Genomic DNA, 10,829 nt, shown 5'->3' on the forward strand with positions numbered 1-10,829 from the left:
AGAAAGGAAAGGGGGGCCGACCCTCTCACCCAATTCAGATTGGGCTTGTGGGGGGGGGCTCCTAGGTTGCCTTCTCTCCTCTCCCACTAAGGCCCATTAAGGCCCATATGCTTCCCGGGAGGGTTCCGGTAACCCCCGGTACTCTCGTAAATGCCTGAACTCATCCGAAACCATTCCGATGTCCAAACATAGACGTCAATATATCAATATTTATGTCTCGACCATTTTGAGACTCCTCGTCATGTCCATGATCACATCCGGGACTCCGAACAATCTTCGGTATAACATATCACATAAACTCATAATACAATCGTCCTCGAACGTTAAGCGTGCGGACCCTACGGGTTAAAGAACTATGTAGATATTACCGAGACACGTCTCCGGTCAATAACCAATAGCGGTACCTGGATGCTCATATTGGTTCCTACATATTCTACGAAGATCTTTATCGGTCAAACCGCATAACAACATACGTTGTTCCCTTTGTCATCAGTATGTTACTTGCCCGAAATTCGATTGTCGGTATCCCAATACCTAGTTCAATCTCGTTACCGGTAAGTCTTTTTACTCATTCTGTAATACTTCATCCCGCAACTAACTCATTAGTCAGCATGCTTGCAAGGCATATATTATCGAGAGGGCCCAGAGATACCTCTTCGAAACACGGAGTGACAAATCCTAATCTCGATCTATGCCAACCCAACAAACACCTTTGGAGACACCTGTAGAGCACCTTTATAATCACCCTTTTACGTTGTGACGTTTGGTAGCACACAAAGTGTTCCTCCGGTATTTGGGAGTTGCATAATCTCATAGTCTGAGGAACTTGTATAAGTCATGAAGAAAGTAGTAGCAATGAAACTAACACGATCATAATGCTAAGCTAACGGATGGATCATGTCCATCACATCATTCTCCTAATGATGTGATCCCGTTCATCAAATGACAACACATGTCTATGGTTAGGAAACATAACCATCTTTGATTAACGAGCTAGTCTAGTAGAGGCATACTAGGGACTATATGTTTTGTCTATGTATTCACACATGTACTAAGTTTCCAGTTAATACAATTCTAGCATGAATAATAAAAATTTATCATGAATTAAGGAAATAAATAATAACTTTATTATTGCCACTAGGGCATATTTCCTTTAGTCTCCCACTTGCACTAGAGTCAATAATCTAGTTCACATCACCATGTGATTTAACACCAATATTCACATCTGTATGTGATTAACACCCATAGTTCACATTGTCATGTGACAAACACCAAAAACGGTTTACTAGAGTCAATAATCTAGGTCACATCGCTATGTGATTAACACCCAAAGAGTACTAAGGTGTGATTATGTTTTGCTTGTGAGAGAAGTTTAGTTAACGGGTCTGTCACTTTCAGAGCCATATGTATTTTGGAAATATTCTATGTCTACAATGCTCTGCATGGAGCTACTCTAGCTAATTGCTCCCACTTTCAATATGTATCCAGATTGAGACTTAGAGTCATCTGGATCGGTGTAGAAGCTTGCTGAAGGAAATATGCCCTAGAGGCAATAATAAAGTTATTATTTATTTCCTTATATCATGATAAATGTTTATTATTCATGCTAGAATTGTATTAACCGGAAGCTTAGTACATGTGTGAATATATAGACAAATAGAATGTCACTAGTATGCCTCTACTTGACTAGCTCGTTGAATCAAAGATGGTTAAGTGTCCTAGCCATAGACATGAGTTGTCATTTGATTAATGGGATCACATTATTAGAGAATGATGTGATTGACTTGACCCATTCCATTAGCTTAGCACTTGATAATTTAGTATGTTGCTATTGCTTTCTTCATGACTTATACATGTTCCTATGACTATGAGATTATGCAACTCCCGAATACCGGAGGAACACTTTGTGTGCTACCAAACATCACAACGTAACTGGGTGATTATAAAGGTGCTCTATAGGTGTCCCCGATGGTACTTGTTGAGTTGGCATAGATCAAGATTAGGAATTGTCACTCCGATTGTCGGAGAGGTATCTCTGGGCCCTCTCGGCAATGCACATCACTATAAGCCTTGCAAGCAATGTGACTAACGAGTTAGTTGCGGGATGATGCATTACGGAACGAGTAAACAAACTTGCCGGTAATGAGATTGAACTAGGTATTTGAGATACCGACAATTGAATCTCGGGCAAGTAATATACCAATGACAAAGGGAACATCGTATGTTGTTATGCGGTTTGACCGATAAAGTTCTTCGTGGAATATGTAGGAGCCAATATGAGCATCCAGGTTCCGCTATTGGTTATTGACCGGAGACGTGTCTCGGTCATGTCTACATAGTTCTCGAACCCGTAGGGTCCGCACGCTTAACGTTCAGTGACGATCGGTATTATGAGTTTATGTGTTTTGATGTACCGAAGGTAGTTCGGAGTCCCGTATATGATCACAGACATGACGAGGAGTCTCAAAATGGTCGATACATAAAGATCGATATATTGGATGACTATGTTTGGACATCGGAAGGGTTACGGACAAGTTCGGACAAATACCGGAGTATCAGGGGGTTACCGGAACCCCCCGGGGAGTGTAATGGGCCTATTGGGCCTTAGTGGAGAAGAGGAGGGGCGGCCAGGGCAGACACGCCCCCCTCCCCCTCTAGTCTGAATTGGACAAGGAGGGGGGCGGCGCCCCCCTTTCCTTCCCCCTCTCTCCTCCTTCCCTCTCTCCTACTCCTACTCTTGGAAGGGTTGGAATCCTACTCCCGGTGGGAGTAGGACTCCCCTTGGGGAGCGCCTAGGAGGGCCGGACCCTCCCCCTCCTTCACTCCTTTATATACGGGGGAGGGGGCACCCCATCGACACACAAGTTGATCATTGATCTTTTAGCCGTGTGCGGTGCCCCCCTCCACCATAATCCACCTCGGTCATATCGTTGCGGTGCTTAGGCTAAGCCCTGCGTCGGTAGCTTCATCAACACCTTCATCACGCCACCGTGCTGACGGAACTCTCCCTCGGAGCTCTACTGGATCGTGAGTTTATGGGACGTCACCGAGCTGAACGTGTGCAGATCACGGAGGTGCGGTACGTTCGGTACTAGGATCGGTCGATCGTGAAGACGTACGACTGCATCAACCACATTGTCATAATGCTTCCTCTTACGGTCTACAAGGGTACGTGGACGACACTCTCCCCTCTCTTTGCTATGCATCATCTTATCTTGCGTGTGCGTAGGAATTTTTTTGAAATTACTATGTTTCCCAATAGTGGCATCCGAGCCAGGTTTATGCGTAGATGTTATATGCACGAGTAGAACACAAGTGAGTTGTGGGCGATACAAGTCATACTGCTTACCAGCATGTCATACTTTGATTCGACGGTATTGTTGGATGAAGCTGCCCAGACCGACATTACGCGTGCGCTTACGCAAGACTGGTTCTACCGACGTGCTTCGCACACAGGTGGCTGGCGGGTGTCAGTTTCTCCAACTTTAGTTGAATCGAGTGTGGTTACGCGTGGTCCTTGTTGAAGGTTAATACAACACATACTTGATGAAATATCATTCTGGTTTTGATGCGTAGGTAAAAACAGTTCTTGCTCAGCCCATAGCAGCCACGTAAAACTTGCAACAACAAAGTAGAGGACGTCTAACTTGTTTTTGCAGGGCGTGTTGTGATGTGATATGGTCAAGACATGATGCTAAATTTTATTGTATGATATGATCATGTTTTGTAACAGAGTTATCAGCAACTGGCAGGAGCCATATGGTTGTCGCTTTATTGTATGAAATGCAATCACCATGTAATTGCCTTACTTTATCACTAAGCGATAGCGGATAGTCGTAGAAGCAATAGTTGGCGAGACGACAACGATGCTACGATGGAGATCAAGGTGTCGCGCCGGTGACTATGGTGATCATGACAGTGCTTTGGAGATGGAGATCAAAGGCACAAGATGATGATGGCCATATCATATCACTTATATTGATTGCATGTGATGTTTATCCTTTATGCATCTTATCTTGCTTAGATTGACGGTAGCATTATAAGATGATCTCTCACTAAATTTCAAGGTATACGTGTTCTCCCTGAGTATGCACCGTTGCGAAAGTTCGTCGTGCAGAGACACCACGTGATGACCGGGTGTGATAAGCTCTACGTTCACATACAACGGGTGCAAGCCAGTTTTGCACACATAGAATACTCGGGTTAAACTTGACGAGCCTAGCATATGCAGATATGGCCTCGGAACACTGAGACCGAAAGGTCAAGTGTGAATCACATAGTAGATATGATCAACATAGTGATGTTCACCATTTAAAACTAGTCCATCTCACGTGTTGATCGGACATGGTTTAGTTGATTTGGATCACGTGATCACTTAGATGATTAGACGGATGTCTATCTAAGTGAGAGTTCTTAAGTAATATGATTAATTGAACTTTAATTTATCATGAACTTAGTCCTGATACTATTTTGCAAATTATGTTGTAGATCAATAGCTCGCGTTATGGCTTCCCTATCACTAAAAAAAATGCACTTCCGTGATGATACGTGTTTGTCACAGTAGGTCGCGTTTTTTGTCATGCATGTACATCATTGATGATTTTGTGACAGAATCAAGATAGTCATACCTGTGCTGTCGTAGAAGTGTTCCATGACATTACCAAAATTATCATCACGGAAGTGTCCACTTCCATGACGATAAATTGCGCGTCATAGAAGTGCTTTCATCAAGGGTGACCGACATGTGGCATCCACCGTAACGAAACGCCGTTAAGCTATCGGGTCCGGTTTTGGATCCGATAACCCGTTAACAGCCTGGACCAATGGGGACTTTTCATGTGTAAAATCATCATTGGCCGGAGGAAACGCATGTTGCCCCATCGTTGGGACAAATGTCATCCACTCACTGGACAGGAGGCGCCTATGATAGGTCGACACGTGGCATGGCCCAACAGTGGCCCATTCCAGTGGAAAAGGCCGGCCTAGTAAAAATTAGCAGGCCGACCCATATAAGGCCTACTTGTGTTAGGTCCATTTAAGCCCATGACCCATACGAGATGTCCCAATTCGGCCCGTCAATGGCCCGTTAAAGATTTGACACCATTGGAGCCCATCGTCAGTTCGAGCCCGTTAATATCCCGCTATATATTTGGGCTCAATATCGGCCCGATGAGATTTCGGCCTGTTAACGGCCCATTCAATGGATGGGCCAATTTTTAGGATGTACATCTTTCGGCCTTTTAGCGACCCATTTAAATGTTGGGCTAAATTCTGGCCCGGTGTTTCTTTAAGCCTGTTGACGGCCCATAAATCAGTTGGGCCATTTGTTGTCGGGCCTGAGTTTCGGCCTTTTAGCGACCCATTTAAGTGTTTGGCCAATTTCCAGCCCGGTGTGGCTTTCAGCTTGTTGACGGCCCATAAATCAGTTGGGCCATTTGTAGTCGGACCTGAGTTTTGGCCTTTTAGCGACCCATTTAAGTGTTGGGCCAATTCCCATCCCTGTGTGCCTTTCAGGATGTTCACGGACCATAAATGAGTTGGGCCATTTGTAGTCGGACCTGAGTTTTGGACTTTTAACGGCCCATGCCCTTCATGGTGCAATATCAGCCCAGTTTCTCTTTTGGCCTGCTAAAGGCTCACAACACAGTTGGGCCATTTACAATACGACCTGACTTTCGGCCTCTTAGCGGCCAATGCTCTTAATGGTCCAGTACAAGCCCGTTGTCTCTTTCGGCCTGCTAAAGGCCCACAGTATAATTGGGCCATATGTAGCCCGAACTTAGTAACGGCCTATTAACGGCCCGTGAAATCAATTGGGCCCACTTGTTGCCCGCTTCGCTGTCGGCCTGTTAACGACCCGGGAGGTAAGAGGGCCGACCATTAACTTTCGGCCTCGTAACGACCCATTAACTTAATGGGCCCACTAAAGTTCATACATGTCTTTAGGCCAAATTAGATAATTTGAGCCCATTATGAGGAGCAATTATGCACAGGACCAAAACCGATCAAGCAAAGGTACGGCATACAGGGGGAAACGTTGCACATCCAACATATATTACAGGAAATTACATCCACTGGGCAATCAAAGATTGATGCCAGTGCAAATAAATGAATAGAACCTAACGATCTACAACATCACAATCTGCAACCTCAGCACGGATGACGCCCATAAGCATGTGGGCAAGTTCTTGCTGCTTTGCTACATTGTCTCTGAAAACATTGATCAGTTGTTGTGTCGCACGACTCTGCACCTCTGATTCCTCCACCATTTCCATCATTACTTCAACCATTAATTGGTTCACAAACATACATTTTTTCTGTTGCATTCGAGACAAAGGATACTGAACAGATTCATATGGCAATTTTGGCAGGCTTGTATTATTGATAGTCGAGAGTGTCTCGACCACTACATCATAACATAAATTAGGAGGGGAACCAAATAGATTAACCATGAGTTATTGCCATATTACCTGGCCTAGATTTATTGGAAAGAAACAATGGGGTTGCCTTGCTGTTTTCAGAGTTTGTCTTCTTATCTTCAACAGCCTACACCAAATTAACACACTAGCATTGCTATCATTGGCCAAGTCAGATAATAGGAAAGCAACATTGACACAACGAACATTTGGGCAACTAGCATACACCAAATTAACACAATATGGCACAGCTATCATTAGCCAGGTAAGGTAATATGAAAGAAACATTGACATAATGAATGAATGGGTAACCAGAGCAGCACTATAATTTAGTATTGTGCATGATATGAGATAGTAACCTCATGCAGCTCAGTATGCAAAACTACTAGGCAGTTTTCTTTACAAAAATCAACATTGGCGCCTTTAACATTTTGCTACAACTAATTTTAGATCAGATAAAGGTTGGATTTATGCCGATTAACAAAATACATGCTGATGTAAAAATATAGTGATATACAACAGGTACTTACATCTGCATTGGAGCATAGAGAATTCTGCAAGAATCTTTCCTCACAGACGATACCAGTGCAGAAATTCTTCTATCTGTTAAGCTTATTTTCTAAAAGAGAGATGGGTAAGAAACATGTAGAAAATATGATCAGCGTGCTATAAAATTTCATGATGCAAGGATACGCACATGCTTCTTAGAATGGAGTTGACATATATTTGCTGGACTGGAGGGGACTAGTTCTTTGGCCATTGGAATCTGCTTATTATCAGTAGGAGTTGGGTTTCTCTGTGTTGGAGCAGTATCTATAAAAACTGGAGTTGGTTTATTATCTCCTGGCGTTTGGATCTTTTGGAAAGGCCTTGTTTGTAACCCTTCAGATTCTAACATAGTCGTCTTCCCCTTGCATGCCTTGTATAGAAGAATGGTGCTTTAATTATAAAACATGCTACATCAGAAAGATGGAATATGTACTGAAGAATAGGAAGGCATGACATATTAACATGTGTTCCCTCCATCCAGAAAAAAATGGATGGGTCTAGGCGTATTTCAGTTCTAGATACATCCTTTTTTATCCATTTCGGCAACATGTAATCCGGACGGAGGGAGTATGGTGTAAGAGCTAGGGATACGACAGGACAACACAGTAAAAAACACTAGTTGAATGTAAAACTGTATGCTAGCGGAATACGTACAAAAAAACTAAGGCAACATACACGTGTATGATTGGGAAACTAAGATGGCATTGCAACAGAGCACTAGAACAACACTTCAATGTAAAAAAACATGGTATGGTAGACAGATGAAGTACATACTGGTGAATAACAATGCATAAGATATTCAGAAGCATGATGTCCAAATTAAGCAGATGGCATTGCGATAGAGTAGAATAACAGTACTTGAATTTGAAAACATGTTATCATGAATGGAATAGGTACTGAAAAACAGGAAGGCATGACATATTTACATGCATGATCAGCATGCTAAGCACATGGCATTGCAACAGAGTAGATACACTCTAGGACATTATATGCATGTTGTACCCATATCACAGGCCAAGTTAGAGCAAGGACCTTGTGAGGTGAAGAGGATTCATCATCTTTCTGCAAGTCTTCTGAAGAACTGCCTTTACATGTTCCATCATATTGGGTATCATTGACATCAAGTTTATTGGCCTTTACATTGCTCCGTGAGGTTCTCGTGGATATATCAGTGTGTGCAATTATATTTGACATGCATGGAAGACAACTAGTAGTTAGATTTATGTAATGAGTGCCTGTAGGATACAACATAAATAGTAGGACTGGGGTTAACTAGCAGCAACAGGTCTCAAAAACTAAAGGGAGAACACAGATGAAAGCTATAGAATATGTATCATTTGTACTCGAGATTAACTAGATGGCACACAAAAGTATTAAAGAACAACATAGGTAATACTAGAAGTGGTATAATACTATAATCATCAGCCTGTGGGATAGCATTGGCTGATGGATGATAACTGTGGAACAACGTTAACTCCTGAACAAGACCCGTAAGAGATCAACATGAATATATAGTGAAATGTGATAATCTATTTTCCATGCTTAGATGAATAACAAAGCCATAAATGTTGCACACAAGTAAGATGAGGGTACAACCTATCTGGTCGCCATCATGTGCTGACTTGTCGATGGCCCTGCAGTTGTTGTGGCTGTCCATGTCGGGCACGCACATTCGATGTAGGGAACTGTTGAGTGGGGACTATAGCTCCCTTCTAGTGTATGCTTCCCTTGTTGGAGCAGCTGCGGTGAGTCGGAAGACGGTGTGGCTAAAGATGTAGATAACGCATAATGTTAAGAACGACACATTTCTTTGATCTGAAGAAATACACTAAGAGAGCAACAGCAAGGTACGAGAGTGGTCACACGTCTGTTGACTGAAGACTAAATTGGGGTCACAGGATTATATTTTATTTTGGTATTGTCCAATCTATGCTAGATGGCTTGATGGCCGTCTTGTGCCTCCCAGCTGATACTGTTTGGAATCTTCCCCGAAGAGCCAGCAACGAACGGCAGAGCAGCTGCCTCTGCTGTCCGTGGCCCCGGCCAAAACCCCGCTCCCCGCCCCACCGCACTGCCATGGTTGCGCCGCCCCCGGGCCAATCCATAAAGACTCCCCATCATCCAGATCTGGTGGCGGAAGTACGTTCAACCCACGCAATCTAAGATAGCCATCTAAGCGCTTCTTCCGCGGTGAACTTGCGGCCCCGCACCCTTACGTTAGACACCAGCCAATCGGCAGCCTAGGAGCTCCTCTGCCTCGAGGGGTGCTGCTTCCCATTGGGAATCGATTGGCCCAGAATAAAAATTCAGACAACTGACGCCTAAATAAAGTGATTTGAGATGAGGGTGCGACCTATCTGGCGGCATGGTGAAGTAGGCAGGCCCAGCTGCCGAGTCGATGAGGCCGGAGCGGTTGCGGTCGCGACCGGTGGCAGGGAAGCAGCGATGTCGCGACGGTCGACGGCTATGGGGAAGCAGCGCTGAGACTCTGGACGGATCCGAAGTTGGAGCCGCTCCGGCACCATGAACAACGGCGGGGGTGAATCGACTCTGGTACGGTTCACATGGCCGTCGTTGAGGCGCTCCAGCAGAATGGAGTAAGAGGAACATGACCCAGTGCACGACGGCAAATGGATAACGTCTCCAGCATTAGGGAGGAGGGTGGCTGTGAAATTGGTGCGGTGGGGGCGCCATGGAGGAGGGGCTAAGGTTTCATGGCTCGAGAGAAGGGAGGTTTCGGGGAGAAGGTGATTTGGCGCCCACGAGGTATGAATGGGGGGGGGATTGGGAGGGGAGTGGAACCATGTCTTACAGACGCATTTGTCTGAAATGTGAGGGGGAGTTACAGTTCTGCCCCTGCCTTTAGGCTTCTCGGCTTGGGTCTGTGTACTGAGGGTCGGGGATAGTAGAGCAACTTTGCTTCTCCCCAAATAGTGGGCGGGAGCGATTTAGGGCGAGGAGGGCGTGTTTTGAAATATAGTGGGCGCGAGCGATTTCGGGCGAGGAGAGCGTGTTTTGAAATAGTGGGCGCGAGCTATTTCAGGCGAGGAGAGCGTGTTTTGCCGACCATGTTTTATGAATTATTCGGCACATCTCATTTCGGACGAGGAGAAGGCGCGCTTGGATGAAGTTACAAACCTACCCTCAATGTAGAACGGTCCAATTGATGTGTGTCCCACATAGGATGGTAATTTCGCGTCTCCCATTATTTGCACGGGTGAATTCCACTGAGCAGAGGATGTTTAATGGTTCATTCAAATTTTGGGAGAACGAGCATCCACGTCTATCTTACCAAGTCGGTTCTAATCAAATTTTGAAATATTAGCTTGCCACTTCTTTTTTAGATGGAGAGATGATGCTCGGGTGTAATGTGTTTTTACATGCTCGTTGCTAGCGATTTACTATGTGAAAAATAGTTGACCCACTCAAAAACGGGAATCAAACCGAAAATGAAATATCTCGATTCAATGAAATAGCTTGTTCACTAGCTCAAAATAGTGAACTAAATCCAAAATTGAACACCTCAATCGAGTAGCATGTTGTACAGTATTATAGTACTCCATGAACATGTTGAAAGTCAAATTAATGAATTTGTTTGATATACGCATATATCCGTTCATGTGTGGATTGCAGACAACATGTTCTCCAATTTAATTATTTGAATGCAAGTTTATATCGGAACATGGTTTATATCAATCTTTGATGCATAAAACACGACCTCCCCCTCTCCAGGACTCCTGCTCTCTCTCTCGCCGACAATCTTCAATTTTGTCGCACGCTTCCGACAAACGAACCTTGTTGATCCCTCTCCCTTTCTCTCCATCTCTCTCTCTCTCTCTCTCTCTCTCTCTCTTTCTCTCTCTC

Source organism: Triticum dicoccoides, chromosome 7B, assembly GCF_002162155.2.
Source record: "Triticum dicoccoides isolate Atlit2015 ecotype Zavitan chromosome 7B, WEW_v2.0, whole genome shotgun sequence".
Classification (NCBI taxonomy): domain Eukaryota; kingdom Viridiplantae; phylum Streptophyta; class Magnoliopsida; order Poales; family Poaceae; genus Triticum; species Triticum dicoccoides.